Raw genomic sequence first — 16,019 nt, forward strand, 5'->3', positions numbered from 1 at the left:
TTCAAAAACTACAATATACATCTGCATGTTACACTGCATACAACACAAACATTTAGCCCCAAATAATAGAATACAAAAAGCTATACAGGACAAAACACCACAGAACTTTTGAATGTCCCCTTTTCCCAATTGTTAACAGGTAGCACTTTTTCTAAAGAGAAAGTGACAAAAAAGTCTGAAATTCCTGCATCTAATGTTTGACTCCAACTTTCTACTTTATCGTCTCCTGGTACCACCATATTCTGATGCAGTTCTGGTTTTCGTGTTTGAGTCTGAACATGCTGAATAGTCGCCCAAGCCTCCACGAAGGGGTGAGTAAACGCGACTATTCCATGTGCCAGATTAGGACGGAGGACAGGACGGGTAGTACCAGGAGTCTGAGAAGGGTGTTGCCGCTCTATTGGTGCCAGATAAATATCCTAATATTCCACCAGTTCCCAAGCCAGTCTAGAACCCTGGTCCTGAATTTTCATAACCTTATTGCGCTGCAAAAGCACTGCCAAAACCAGAAGCTGCACCAGGGCCAGTATTCTGCGGTCCTGTGAACTCAGACTTAAAGCCTCGGGGAGGAAGTCCTGGTGAGTTAGTGAATCTCTGTTAACCGTGGGAAAATGGAGGATACTCAGAATGTGGTGGAGGAGAATACTGCTTATCACTAGGAACAGCTTATAGACTACAAAGGCGATCCTGAGGAGCATCACGATGGTAAATAATCCACCCATGCTACAGGAATCCGCCGAGTACCACTTGTAATAATAGAGAAAGAGGCACAGCCGTGCTGCTTTCCAGACTCCTTCAGTGTCTGCAGGCCGAGTTCCGTATAATCTAAATCATGCCGGGCGCGGTGGTTTACGCCTATAATCCCAGCACTTTGGGAGGCCAAGGCGGGTGGATCACGAGGTCAAGAGATCGAGACCATCCTGGTCAACAAGGTGAAACCCCGTCTCTAGTAAAAATACAAAAATTAGCTGGGCATGGTGGCGCGCGCCTGAGCCAGCTACTCGGGAGGCTGAGGCAGGAGAATTGCTTGAACCCAAGAGGCGGAGGTTGCGGTGAGGCGAGATCGTGCCATTGCACTCCAGTCTGGGTAACAACAGCGAAACTCCGTCTCAAAAAAAAAAAAAAAAAAAAAATCTAAATCATACCCCAAACCACAGAAGCCTCTTGGTACATACTAGCCTTCAGAGGACTCACAGCCTTTACTGATCACCACAGTAGTCCCAAATTTGTATGCAATATCTAAGTCGGTCTTACCTTCTCTCAGCGTTGTTCCAGCCCAGGGCAGTGTCCGTGGTCAGCAGAAACAAATGCACGCTGAGGAGCTGACAGTCCCTGTCCACTCCCGGCCCGCAGGCTGTGGCCATCGCACTGGGTGAAGATGGCGCCGGGCTGCTAGGCGCCTGCGTGCCCAACGCGGACGCCGTAGCGCACGCTACGCTGCGCCGCGCGGCGTTCTGGAGGCGGTGAAGGGAAGGGGGCTGCTTCTGCTTTTTCAAAAGAAGACTTACAAGGTAAAAAAATTTTTTTTAAAAGCTAACCTTCTGCCATTACTACTCATCTCTAATCTCCAGTTTCAGCAGCTGTTTTCACACCCCAAATGCTGGCAAAATGAATGAAAGCATAGGGGAAAGGAAAGGAGAATATAATCATCTGTGGAGATTTAGCAAGAAGACTATTGACGTAAGGAAAGAGTCAACTCTCTCTATTTTCCTATCCCCTCTTCCTACACACTACATACTTAAAAATGTAACAAGTACTTGTCACTGGTCTCAGCCTTCACATGCTAACATGTCTTGTTAATTAGAAACAAAGCAAAATAAGCTAATGTGGGAAAAGATAAGATTAAAACTCAGTTTTACTAATCCGTACATATCTAGCCCTTAGTGGATTAGTGGATGACTTAGAGATGTATGGAAGATAAGAGTGTGAGAAAAGAGGCCAGGCGCGGTGGCTCACGCCTGTAAGCCCAGCACTTTGCGAGGCTGAGGCAGACGGATCAGGAGGTTAAGAGATCGAGAGACTCATCCTGGCCAACATGGTGAAACCCCGTCTATACTTAAAAAAAAAAAAAAAAAAAAGACAAAAAAAAATTAGCTGGGCATGGTGGCGTGCACCTGTCTTCCCAGTTACTTGGGAAGCTGAGACTGGATAATTGCTTGAACCAGGGAGGGGAGGTTGCAATTAGCAGAGATCGCTCCACTGCACTCCAGCCTGGGTGACACAGTGTGAGGAAAGAAAGTCCTACAATGCCTTTTCCTGCTTAGAGAGATGTGCAGGGACACAGGGCAAGAGGAATTATCCCTTCTAATTATAGGTTTCTTCTTTGGATACATGTCCTACAAAATTTATGTAAAACAATGGAAATTTCTTAGAGTTTTGGAGAAAGGGTGAGGTGTTATAGTAGGATTAGAGGGGCCCACATTCAATTCTGTTTTAGTTAGAAATTGATAGCAAAGAAATGAGGTAATCCAAAATATATTTAAAAATCTATTCATTCCGATTGATCATTTAGATAATCTCCATTTTTTTTCTATAAGAAGCAATGCGGAAATATGTTTTCATGTACAAACATGGTAAAATTTCTCAAAGATACAGACTTCAAAAAATTTTTCGATTATGGGGCATAAGCATCTATGAATATTCTATAAACTATCAAGCTATCTTTAAAACTGTTGTAACAATTTGTATAATCTATGAACAGTGCAAGAGAATTCTTTCTCCAATATTTACCAAAATTTTTAATGTCCAACTTTTGCCATTCTGATGGATAGGGAAGAATGTCCTGTAGGTTTAACTTATATTTCCATAATTAATAATGGGACTTATCATCTCTTACAAGTTTATTTTCTTATGGCTTGCATATTAATTTTCTTTGATCTTTTTTCTACACTTGAAATTCTTATTTTGGACATATATTTTCATGTTAAATACATAACAAAAATGATTTTCTTGTCTCTAGTTGGCATTTTTATCTTGTTCTTGAAGGCTTTTGACAGATGGAATAATTTCAATGTTTCCTTGAAGGGGTGTGTGTGTGTGTGAATGTTCACTTAAGAATATCTTCTCTTCCTGAAAATTATATAAATATTAGCTTTTATTTTATGCTATTTAGGATGTGCTTTTAATTTTTTAATAGACTTGGAATTTATACTGTGCGTGGCAGTATATACTCACATACCCTTGTAACTTACTATTTTGCCATGTAAACAATTATCTCAGTAACATTCTTGAATGGTCCACCATTTTCTGACTCAACAAACTATTAACAGAATCAAGTATGTCTTGCATTAGCTTTGGGATAATTTTTGCTTCTTTGCATTTTGTCTGCATATGCATCACCTTTTCTTTGTTCATACCACTAAATGTTCTTCAGCTGGAAATTATAAATGAGATGGTTTTGGCTTACTGAAATATGAAAAAAATAACTCTCTAATTTGATTTAAAAATATCAGAGAGCCTTCAAGACAGTAAAGGAATTGTTGGCCCAAGATCCTAGAAGGGAGGAAAGTGATGAAAGTATGATTCATCCGTGTGCATCATTTCCATTTGAAATAATAGTTATTGCCTAAAGCAGTGTTTGAGAATCTGAGAATCCGAAAAGTATTTTCAAAGAATTGTAGGTTCGGAGGCTATATTTTAGGTAAAGTCTAAAGAAAGATCTGTGATAAAGGCCCTAGCATAAATTGGGTTCCTAAGTGTCTATATCTAAAAAATAAAAGCAAACTAGAAATATATCCCATAAGAACTAAAGCTTAGGTTTAAATCAACTCTGTAATTGATTAATTCTATGAGGACTGATAAGTATCTAAGCATAAGTGACCACAACATGTGTAAAAATATAACTTCTGTGAAGAAAAGTAGTATCATTAAGAGTCTATATATCTTTGTAATATTTAATGACCAAAGATATAAAGAGACATTTGCCTGAAATAAAAGAAAAAGCAAAAATAAACCATTGAAATACGTACAAGGATAAGCTAGACAGTGTTGTCATCAGGCACATCTTTTTAAAAAAAGAGTATAAAATGATGATAAAAAGATGTATAAAATGGTAATTTGGAGTAGAAAATTTGAAAGTATATTAAAATGATAGAACTGAGTATTGCAATAAATGAAATTTAAAACTCAAAAAATGGGTTTAGGAGCATAATGCCTAAGCTGATAATAATTCAATGGGAATTGGAACACAGGTCAAAATAATATATTCAGACTGCAGTAGAGAAAAGGCAGCAAGGAAATAAAGACAAAAATAAGAGACAAAGGCAGCAAGAAAATAAAGACAAAAATAAGAGACAAAGGCAAATGGTGAGAAATATCACATATAGTTTTGTAGTTTCAAAAAGAGAGAAAAAAATCAGCACAGTAATACTGAAAGAGATAATGGTTTGGAATTTTCAAGATCTTTTAAAATTATCAATGTTATAAATACAAAGAAAACTGCTAGACATACACATCTGAGAAAAACTGAAACAAAGTAACAACTTTAACAAGAGCCAAAGACATGTTATCTGTAACTGTTTCCTAATAAACAATAGAAGCCAGAAAATAATGGAAGGATATGGTGAAAGTGCTAATAAAAATGACTTGCAATCAACAATTCTTTACCTTAAGCCTAAGAAAATATATCAGAGGTAAAATTCATATTTTTAAAGAAATAAACAAAAAAAAAAAAGAAAAAAAACTAAAAATATTTGTCCATCCCAGCACAGACTCAAAGGAAATAATAAAAAGTGTTTTCTCTATAGACAAAAAATAGTATCAGATGGAAGGGTGATATGCAGGAAAAAGTGAAAGCCAAAGAAAGTATAAATATCTGGATTGAATGAACACTAAATGAAACTAACTTTATAAAATAATAATATGGTATTAGAGAAGTCTAAAGTGCACATAATGCTAAAATAAACAACAATGACATATATATTGAGAGATGATAAAAGACCTTAAGTAGTTTGCATTTCTAGTAAGTGGTAAAGTATTAATATTAAATCTGATGTCAAGATTTATGTTGCAATCTCTAGAATAACAAGTAATAGAAAGTGAAGAATGTATAACAATAATCTGGTAACAACGTGATGACAAGATCAAATCTGTACATATCAATATTAACCTTGAATACAAATGGGCTAAAATAAAATTAATAAATCTATATGCTAGTTTTTATAAAGATCAATTATGTACATATACCACAGCCAAGACAAATCAAGGAAACTGGGAGTAAGTATGAACAAATTAGAAAAGAATGCTATATAACATGTTTTGACAAAAATATACCTGAAAATTTAGTTGAAATGCACAAAATTCAAGAAAAAACTTGTCCAAATAAAATCTGAGTATTCCTGTATTTATTAAAATATTAAATTCAAAATTACAAATATTCCTTTGAAAACATCATTAATCAATGATGGCTTCCCTGCTGAATTCTACATTTAAGAAATTAATTGTGTAAACTCTACAGAAACTCTTCCAGAGAAGAGAAAGTGAATACGAATATATTTAATTCTTATTTGAGTTCAGTATAAACTTGATACCATTAATATAGCCCAATATTTCATTTACCCATATATGGCAAAGTTGTTGATGAAATGTTAGCAAATTCAATCCTCATTATCAATACAATGTTCAATAGAAATTTTAATACAAGTATCCTTTTCTCATTTCCAGTTTCAAGAGAACTTTTTCATTATTTCACTATTAAGAATGACAATTGCTGTAGAATTTCTGTAGCTTTATTGGATGAATACATTTACTTTAGATCTCTAAGTTTTCAAAATCTTTTATAATGACTGGTTATTAAGTTACTGAATGCATTTTTGGATTTATTGAAATAATCATATCTTTTTATTAACTTCATTAAGAGAAAAAGCAAAAACAGTTAAAAGAGAAGCATGAAAACTATTACTCAAACATGACTTGATTTTCTGAATTGAATATCAAATGAATCTACATATAAACAATGAAAAGTAATAAGGGTATATATATGCAAAGCCAATACATAAAATATGTTGAATTTTAATACTAAATTATTAGCATGAAAGTACTTAAGATAGCAACAAAACACTGAGAAAAGTAACCAATGAAAAGTTGAAAAGAATTCTTCCTAGAACACTATAAAATACTATTGAGAATAAATGAAAAATATATAGGTAAGAAGATATACATGGTTATGAAATAGAATACTTAATATAATGGATAAGTTATTTCTTCCCAAATATGTCTGTAGACTCAACACAGTAACAGACCTAACCACAGAATTTTTGGAATGGAAATAGGTAACTTTAAATTTATATAGAATAAAAAGAGCCAAAGTAGAAGGATTTATTTAAACAAATAGTAAGGGTTATTATAAAGCTGCAATAAATATTGGCAGTAGGATAGACAAATAGACCAATGAAATATAATACAATACAAAATTCTTCCACATAGGAAAGTTCACTAGATTTGTGACAAGTTTTATGAAGTTTCATAGAAGAAATGGATGGATGGTCTTCTCAAACATTGGTGCAAAATGGAATGGATGTCCGTAGAGTGAAATTTGAATCTTAACCACTAAGTCACAACATACATTAAAATTATTTCCATGCAAACTATGTATCTAAATATAAAAGGTAGGCATTTAACTTTCACAGTTCATAAAACTCCTAGAAGGTCAAGTAGGTTAATATCTTTATGACCTCAAGTAAGAATATTTTCTTAACCTAAGTACAGTAAAAGCATTAACCAGATTGGAAAATAATAATGAATTAGACAATACAATTAAGAACTCTGTTTATCAAGGATCAAGAACCCCAAAAACTAGTTGAGAGCGTGATGGGAAGGGGAAGTCATACAGGTCTCATGATACCCTTCTCCCTTCGGAGTTTAGGCACAACTGACCATTAAAACAGAGTTCGTTTGGCTGATGAAACATACTCTTTGTAGCAATAATATACGAAATTGCAACCTGACTCGTCTAGTGTCATTGGTGTAGGCAAATAACAGGTCTAATGGAAATCAAATAATTTTCCCCAAAATATTTTTATTTGACATATACTACAATGGCCCTGCAAAGCTGTCTCTTGAGGGGGAAATTTTCATTCTATAGAGAATCTCCAGGCTGGACATGGTGGCTCAAGCCTGTAATCCCAGCCCTTTGGGAGGGCAAGGTGGGCCGATCACTTGAGGTCAGGAGTTTGACAACAGCCTGGCCAACATGACAAAATACCATCTCTACTGAAAATACAAAAATTATCCAGGCATGGTGGTATGGGCCAGTATCCCAACTACTTGGGAGGCTAAGGCTGAGGCAGAGGCAGAAGAATTGCTTAAACCTAGGAAGAGAAGGTTGCAGTGAGCCAAGATTGTGCCACTGCACTTTAGCCTGAGGGACAGAGTGATGAGACCCTGTCTTGAAAAAAAAAAAAAAAGAAAAAGAAGGAGAATCCGCTTCCCAGATTAGATCTTTCCAGAAAGTCTGACACCTTTTAAGGTCTAATAAGAGACATTCACTGTCTATTCTCTCTAAGCCTGCTTTCTGGAGGCTTCATATACCCAACAAGATCCTTGGCTTCCACAGCCTCATTAAAAAACATTTCTTTATATTGAATTCAACTTTTTGGTGAGGGCTTAACTCTTTCAACCAATTGCCAATCATTAAATCTTTGAATCCACCTATGACCTGGAAGCACTGGCTTCAAGATGTCCCACATCTCTGGCCCAAAACAATATATACCTTACATGTATTGATTAATATATTTGCCTGTAATTGCTGTCTCCCTAAAACTATAAAATCAAGCTGTAACCCAGCCACTTTTGGCATATGTTCTCAGGACCTCTGGAGGCTGTGTCATCGGCTGTGGTCTTAACCTTGGCAAAAATAAACCCCTAAATTGACTGATACCTGTCTCAGATACTTTTTCATTAATAAAATAATATCCAAATTACTTCTAATTTGTTTTTGACAGGGAGTGACTATCCATCAAATCTGGTCCTCATCTGTCATCTGCTTTCATGGGAATTTTTGAAGAAATTTTTTCTCATCATTTTCAAGGTCTCATATTTTAGCAATCACAAAAGTTTCAGAAATTTGGATATTTGAAAGAACTCACAAGAATCCATACAGCATGTACATCTAAGGGTTTTAATTAGAAGTCAAAAGATAAGCTAGAGCAAGAAAGAGCATATAGGCAAGCATCTGAGGCTGTAGAAGTATCTAGGTGGAAGTGTACTAGGGCCCCTATTCATATGTGAACACACTTCTCCAGTTTGAATCAACAAAATCTGTCCTTCAGGAAAGCTCAAGGCATGTGTTCCCAGTGGAGTCATTTATGCCTTTCTGGTCAAACCAGACTGTCTAACAGATTATGCTGGGTGAAGACTGTCAGTAAACAAACTGGCCCTGGGGGTTTCTAGGGAAGTTACAAACTAAACAGCATGCTGTAAACCCTACTGCCCTTATCTTATCCAAGAGTCTACACCAGAAATTTTTAAATCCCCAAAGAAAGGGATAGAGCATTCCCAGTCTAGCTGCTAAATAACCCTATTTTATACAACCGAAATATTTTAGATAGGAATTTACTTTTCTTTATCTAGCTCACTGCTCAAAATATACTTTTTAATGTGAGGAGTTACATCTTTATTCTTCTTAAACTTAGTCTTTAAATAACCTGTTTTTAATAGCAGATGAACATATGACAAAAAAGTGAGTATTCTATACATAGTTAAATAAAAGTTTAGATGGTTAGGTGGGCTGATATATCACCCCTTTTTGATGCTTTTGTCACATATGCTTTCTTCATCTCTAAGACTTCATTGCTTATTTTTCAGACCTTTTCTTTCTATCCCAAAAATCTCAACTCTGTATTACACTTTTAAATTATTTTAGCTCTCAGTGTTTCAATTTCACTGTTTTTCAGCTCTTCAATGTTCTTTCTCCTCTGCTCAATATACTGTTGAGCCCTTAATTTTAATTATTGCATTATTATTCTTATAATTTTCATTTCTCTGGTTAACTTCTTTACAGTTTTTTTTTTTAACTTCTCAGATATGTGAGACATCTGGAAACTATTTTGCTTTGTAGAAATTATTCTCCTTAATTTCTTAGACTCTTACTTTGGGTAGTTTTAGAATCTGAAAATTCTTAAAGGCAACAAACAGTAGACATCTCCTTCCAGGTGCATTTTTGAGTAAGAAAGATAAAATTAAGCCTGCCACTTAAATCGCAAAGCAGACTTATATACAAGGAAATGGTTTCCTTGCACATATATTGACTAATGTGCAGTTCATGATAGTAATCCTCAAAGAAGGGAAATAAGTGAAGTGAGCCCCACAACTGTCCTAGCTTCCTACTTGAACATTTGTCAAGCTCCTAAACTACCTGAGTTGAGGAGACGGAGTTTGAGGAGACAAAGTGTGAGGTGACAGTTGCTTAGGAAAATGAAGAGGAGAAGAAATGTTAAGGCAAAGTACCCAGGAGGGAAAAAGCTATACTGAGACAATGTCACAGATATTTGCATACGGTTCTCCTCAAATCTTCAGCTGAACTAATCAGCACATCTGTATGAACAAACTATTGAGGCCTGGGAAATAACTCCATGAAAGGAAGAAAGAGCAATCTTTACAGGGCCTAGGTACAGCTCATTAAAACTTACCTGATGGCTAGTGTGCTTTTGAGTACAAAAGGGGGAGTGCCAAATCTTTGAGGTAGTGAATAAGAAGTTGAGGATAGACAAAACAACGACAACAACAAAAACACCAACACCAAACTTTTCAGAATAGTGTTAATTTTAACAGAAAATAAAAATGAAAACAGTAAGTCCCTGAAAAAAAATGCATACAAGAGACAATGGAGTCTGGTACTAAGAAAGTGGGACTCAGTAAGAGATAAATGACAATAGTAGTAATAAGGGAATGTGGTCACTGTTAAATATAATATGTGGACAAAGGGACTTTTATTTGAGTGAATGAAGAAAGATTGTGTACTTCATCATAACAGTATTATTAAATGAGAAACAGATTAGGGGTGGGAAACTAAGGGATTATTTTTGCATGTGTTGAGTTTGAACTGTGGGATGTCCAGATAAAAATATCAAGTAAACAGTTGGATTTAAATGCCTGGAAATCACAAATGAGGTCTACACCAGTAATATTCTTCCTTCAAATACATAATCATGTTTGATCAGTAAAATTATGTGAAATACAGTTGACCCTTGAACAAGGACCTTTGTGCACTCAAAAATCTCCATATAAGTTCTTATTCCCCCAAAACTTGACCGTTAAGAGGCTACTGTTGCCCTGAAACCTTACCTATAATATAAACAACACGTATTTTGTATGTTTTATATGTTATATAGTATATTCTTCCACTAAAGTAAGCTAAGTAAAAGAAAATGATAAGAAAAGCTTAAGGAAGAGGAAGTATATTTACTATTGATTAAATGAAAGTGGATCATCATAAAATTTTTCATCCTTGTCATCTTCACATTGAGCAATCTGAGGAGGAGGAAGAGCAGGGGTTAGTCTTTCTGTCTCGGGAAGGCAGAGGCAGAAGCGGTGAAGAAGGTGGAAGGAGAGGGAAGTGTTAGGCACTTTCAGTATAACTTTTATTGAAAAAGATTGACATATAAATGGATCCCTGCAGTTCAAACCCATGTTGTGCAATCATCAATTGTATTAAGGCATTATTTCAAATGTTAGTAAATACATCTTGGGCAAATATGTAGCAATAACCTTAATATCTAACAAAATATATAATATATATCAAGAAACTCTGGCAATAATATTATTACAATGACTGTTGTGTAAGGTAAACTAGATGAAAGAACACATTTCTTTAATTTTGTGTTGTGTATTTCTGAGTAGTCCCAATAATACAGAAATCCATGAATCACAAATAAAGGAAGCATTTAGCAAAAATGTATTTATATTAATAATAGTTATATAGAGAAAAATAACTTTAAAAGTTGACTGTTTCAGCAATTGATGTTTAAAATTATTTGCCTCTAATCACTAATTAAATAATTATTTCTCCTTAAAATAATAAAAAACACAAAGTGTGAATAGTTCATATGTCTCCTGAAATAGACAAAGTGTTGAGGAACTGTCTTTTTTATTATTAACTGGGCAAATATTTAACAACTGTGCCTAAATTGTAACAACCAATAATATGCAAAAGTTAAGAGGCTAAAATAATTCCTGTAAATCAGCAGCAGTAAGATAGGAAATAAAGACCAATAACAGATTAGCAAAAGGTTTGCTGTGATACCACCTTTTATAATCAAATTTACATAGCTTGTTTTTATTAGATGGCAGACAGCAAGTTATTTCCACCACCTTTCCATTCTTTTTATCAATAAAATTAATTTATTCTTTAGCTTAACATTACTTTTTCAGAGACCTTCCCTGATACTCTGATATAAAATGAATCTTAATTATAACTATTTTTACCAGGATATATCCTACTTAATGAAAAGTAATTATGTTTGTTTGATACATCGATGGAAACAATGAATGGAAAATGAGATATTCTACTAGAAGATTATGATATTATTTAAATTAATTTTAATATTCTTTTCATCATATTATGAAGGTAATTTGATTATGATAATTTGAGGATAAATAACAGAATATAGAATGATGACTTTTAAAGGTTTACTTTAAAAATGCAATATATTACATATAAAATACTTCACAGAATATCTGATTTTTAATATATGATGTTCAAGTTATCGTTTTCTTTCATATAAAGTAAATACATTTGAAATATATTTAGATAAGTTGTTAGTGAAATATATCACTTATCAGTGTCCCTATTCTTTAAAATTATGATGAGGTTTTCTAACACATTTCTATACAAATGTGGTCAACAGAACAGTGGTATTAACATCCTGTGGAAGCATGCACAGAGTCTCAGTTTCTACTGAGCCACTGAATCAGAAGTACAAGGTCCCAATATATTTAACTTTTACAAGTGTCACTGTACTGCATAGTGACAATTGGAAATCCTGGCTTAGGTTTTTTTCTTCCTTGCTACAGCTTCACTCTTTTATTACCTAACCTTATAGTTTTAAAGAAAATATTTAGCCAGATTATTTCATTTGAAATTTATTCCAGAGCAAACACACTAATGTGCAATTACAGAAAAACTTTCAGCTGGGGATGGAGAACTCCAATGCAATGATACTATTTTTCTTTCATGGCAATATATGGCATTATTATACTTTGGCTAATATTATTGATAATTAATATTACTAATGTTAATTGAGTACTTATTATTTAGCCAATACTGTTTTTAGTGCTTGTATGAGTCAGTGTTCTCTAGAGGGATGGAACTAATGAAATATATGTATATATATTTATTTATATATATGTTTACATAAATATATATATAATTATTACTATTAATACTATTAAGTATTAAGTCACATGATCACAAGCACCCACAATAAGCTGTCTGCCAACTGAAGAGCAAGGAGAGCCAGTCCCAGGCCTAAAACTGAAGAACTTGGAGTCCTTTGTTTGAGGGCAGGAAGCATCCAGCACGGAAGAAAGATGTAAACTGGGAGGATAAGCCAGTCTCTCTTTTTACATTTTTCTGCCTGCCTATATTCTAGTTATGAGGGCAGCTGATTAGATTCTGGCTACCCAGATTAGGGGTGGGTCTGCCTTTCCCAGCCCACTGTCTCAAATGTTAATCTTCTTTGGCAAGACTCTCCCAGATACACCCAGGATTAATATTTTGTATCCTTCAATTCAATTAAGTTTACACTCAGTATTAACGATGACAAGTCCACTGCTTGTCAACTTGATCCCATACACATCTTCTGAGATGATTCATAATAATCAAATACAGACAATAATAAGGTCATAATTATGACCTAACATAATACAACAATCCTTCATACAACCAGAAGCACACCAATCCTGAACCCAAATACTACTAAACTTAACAATACTTAAATGCTGATGTGAAGTCAATAAATCTTGTGGCACATGATAAAAGAGAAATGAAATACAGTGAAAATATTTTCTTAATGCAGTGGTATACATGCACAAACATGTTTTTAACAAAAGAAGGAGGAAGTTCTCATGACAATTACATTCCTCATATCTGCTGCTGGTCACGTGATCGTAGCTGGTATTGATAACTGTCTTATTCTACTACCCATTCTGCATTCCCTTTGCCTCCAGCAATCACCTCAGCAGGTTGTGTTTTTTTTTCCTGGTGGAGTGACCCAAACCTTCATTCCTGAAGGGTCTAGTTCATCTGTAGTCCTGCCTGAATTGGGCTACTGTAGTTTCCCATTGACCTTAATGTTAATCACAGGGCATGGTAATACTGAGAGACACCTTAATGGATCTCCTGTCTTCCATGCATACTCTTCCTTACTGCTGTTGTGGAATAGTAGACTGATTTTATCTTGATAGTCCAAGTCAATCACCTTAATGGATCTCCTGTCTTCCATGCATACTCTTCCTTACTGCTGTTGTGGAATAGTAGACTGATTTTATCTTGATAGTCCAAGTCAATCACCCCAGCCAACACTGTAACTCCTTTCTTAGCCTGTTGACTTAAAGGTACAAGGAGCCCAAAGTGTCCATGTGACAATCTTAACTTCCAGCTTAATGGAATCATTGTTGTATCTCCTGGTAGCAGCAGTTCTCCCTATGGAACTAAGACATCTAGGCCAGCAGAACGTAATGTTGAGGGAATAGGAAGAAAAAATTTTGCCAGTGGATCACTAGGGATGATGGTGATCGGTGCCACTTCCACTTTCACCCCTTGCTTCCTGGACTTGCGAATCCTGGCTATGGAGGAAACAGTATCATTATTGGACACTGATTAAGAGAATACATGGCCTTCTGGAGAACTTAGCCCTAGCCCTGCAAAGTATTGTCAACTTGGCATTGTAATTGTGACTTCAAAAGGCCATTACATCATGTGATCAATCCAGCTGGAGTCCGATGTTCAAGAGCAAGAAGCATCCAGCACAGGAGAAAGATGTAGGCTGAGAGGGTAGGCTAGTCTCTCTTTTCAGATTTTTCTGCCTGCCTATTTTCTAGCCATGCAGGCAGCTCATTAGAAGGTGCCCACCCAGATTAAAGGTGGGTCTGCCTTTCCCAACCCACTGACTCAAATGTTAATCTCCTTTGGCACAGCCTCACAGATGCACCCAGGATTAATATGTTGAGTATTTCAACTCAATCAAGTTGGCAGTATTAACCATCACAGTCTCATAATTGGATTATTTTTAAATGCCCCAGATAAGAGTCTAGTATGATAAACACTTTGATTTCAGTCTTGGGAAACCCTGAGCAGTCAACATAATTGAACCTGTACACTTATAAAACTGCAAGCTAGGCTGGGCGCGGTGGCTCACGCCTATAATCCCAGCACTTTGGGAGGCCGAGGCGGGTGGATCACGAGGTCAAGAGATGGAGACCATCCTGGTCAACATGGTGAGACCCCGTCTCTACTAAGTAAAATACGAAAATTAGCTGGGAATGGTGGTGCATGCCTGTGGTCTCAGCTACTCGGGAGAATTGCTTGAATCCAGGAGGCGGAGGTTGCGGTGAGCCGAGATCGCGCCAAGCTAATAAAGGGTGCTGTTTTAAGTTGGTAATTTTTTTTTTTTTTTTTTTTTTTTTAAGACAGAGTTTCGCTCTTGTTGCCCAGGCTGGAGTGCAATGGCGCGATCTCGGCTCACTCACCGCAACCTCCGCCTCCTGAGTTCAAGCAATTCTCCTGCCTTAGCCTCCCGAGTAGGTGAGACCACAGGCATGCGCCACCATTCCCAGCTAATTTTCGTATTTTACTTAGTAGAGACGGGGTCTCACCATGTTGACCAGGATGGTCTCCATCTCTTGACCTCGTGATCCACCCGCCTCGGCCTCCCAAAGTGCTGGGATTATAGGCGTGAGCCACCGCGCCCGGCCCTTAAATTGGTAAATTTGTAGTTCTTGCAGTTATAGAAAACTAACAGTTAATAATCATAATTTCAAGGAAACTTAATGTGGAATAATAGTCAATATGTCATGTATCATGAAAAACTAAGAATACAAAAATATAGATATTTAACCCAATCATTAATAGAAAATATTGTTACTTAACTCTAAAAAATAAAATTAGTTAACATATTTTTTAATGTTTCATTAAAATTACATTTATTGAGCCAGACTTTAATCATGCATGTGAATATGTAAATATAATAAGAAAATAAAATTTTCACATAGAATAAAAATAACTCAATTTACTTAATGTTCACAGTTAAGCAAATAAACATACATACACATTTCAGAGGCTTTAAGGGAATACTTCACATATTGACATTATGTATGGTTATGAGGATTTAGGGGAAATTTCTGTTTTGATTTCTACAGGTACATAATACTGTTCTCTCTTTTCCACTATGAAGGAGATTACCTTCTAGAAACACCAGAAATTTGAGACATTTTGTTGTTTTTTTTTTTCCTATGGATAAAACTTCTATATGGTCTCTGAAAACTGGGAATGCATTTTTCCTTTTTTTCCCTCCCTTCCTTCCTTTCTTCCTTCCTTCCTTCCTCCCTCCCTTCCTTCCTCCTTTCCTTCTTTTCTTCCTCCTTTCCCTCCTTCCTTCATTCCTCCTTTCCCTCCTTCTTCCTTTCCTTCCTTCTTTCCCTCCTTCCTCCTTTTGTTCTTTCTCTCTCATTAAAACAAACTGCAAGTCTCAGGTTCATCAAGATGGAATGCCTCACATGATTATATTAAACCCAACTGCATAATCTCTAATTCAATTAACTCAAAGTCAACTGACTTGTAACCTTAGCAACAGGTGCAAAATTCCTGTTGCCATGTAACCTAACATAATCATGGGTGTGGTAGCTCAGCTGTTTTACAGTCCTGCAGATAAAAGTAGGAAACCATGGAGTGTCATTTTAAAATTCTGCACAACACACTAGTATCTGGATACTCGTCCACTCTCTTAATACAGCATTGCTTATTTAAGCATACTATAATGGGGAATTTATTCTATATCCCAAATTTCAATATTATTAATAAATGA

General features: G+C 35.6%; 1 pseudogene; it reads right to left on the reverse strand.

Moving 5' to 3' along the window:
• Window positions 1–216: 216 nt before the first annotated feature.
• LOC105727040 (store-operated calcium entry-associated regulatory factor-like) lies at window positions 217–1,364 on the reverse strand (annotated as a pseudogene).
• Window positions 1,365–16,019: the final 14,655 nt, after the last annotated feature.

The sequence above is a fragment of the Aotus nancymaae genome, unplaced genomic scaffold (assembly GCF_030222135.1).
Source record: "Aotus nancymaae isolate 86718 unplaced genomic scaffold, 86718_ANA_hifiasm-v0.15.2.pri h1tg000009l, whole genome shotgun sequence".
In the NCBI taxonomy this organism is placed as follows: domain Eukaryota; kingdom Metazoa; phylum Chordata; class Mammalia; order Primates; family Aotidae; genus Aotus; species Aotus nancymaae.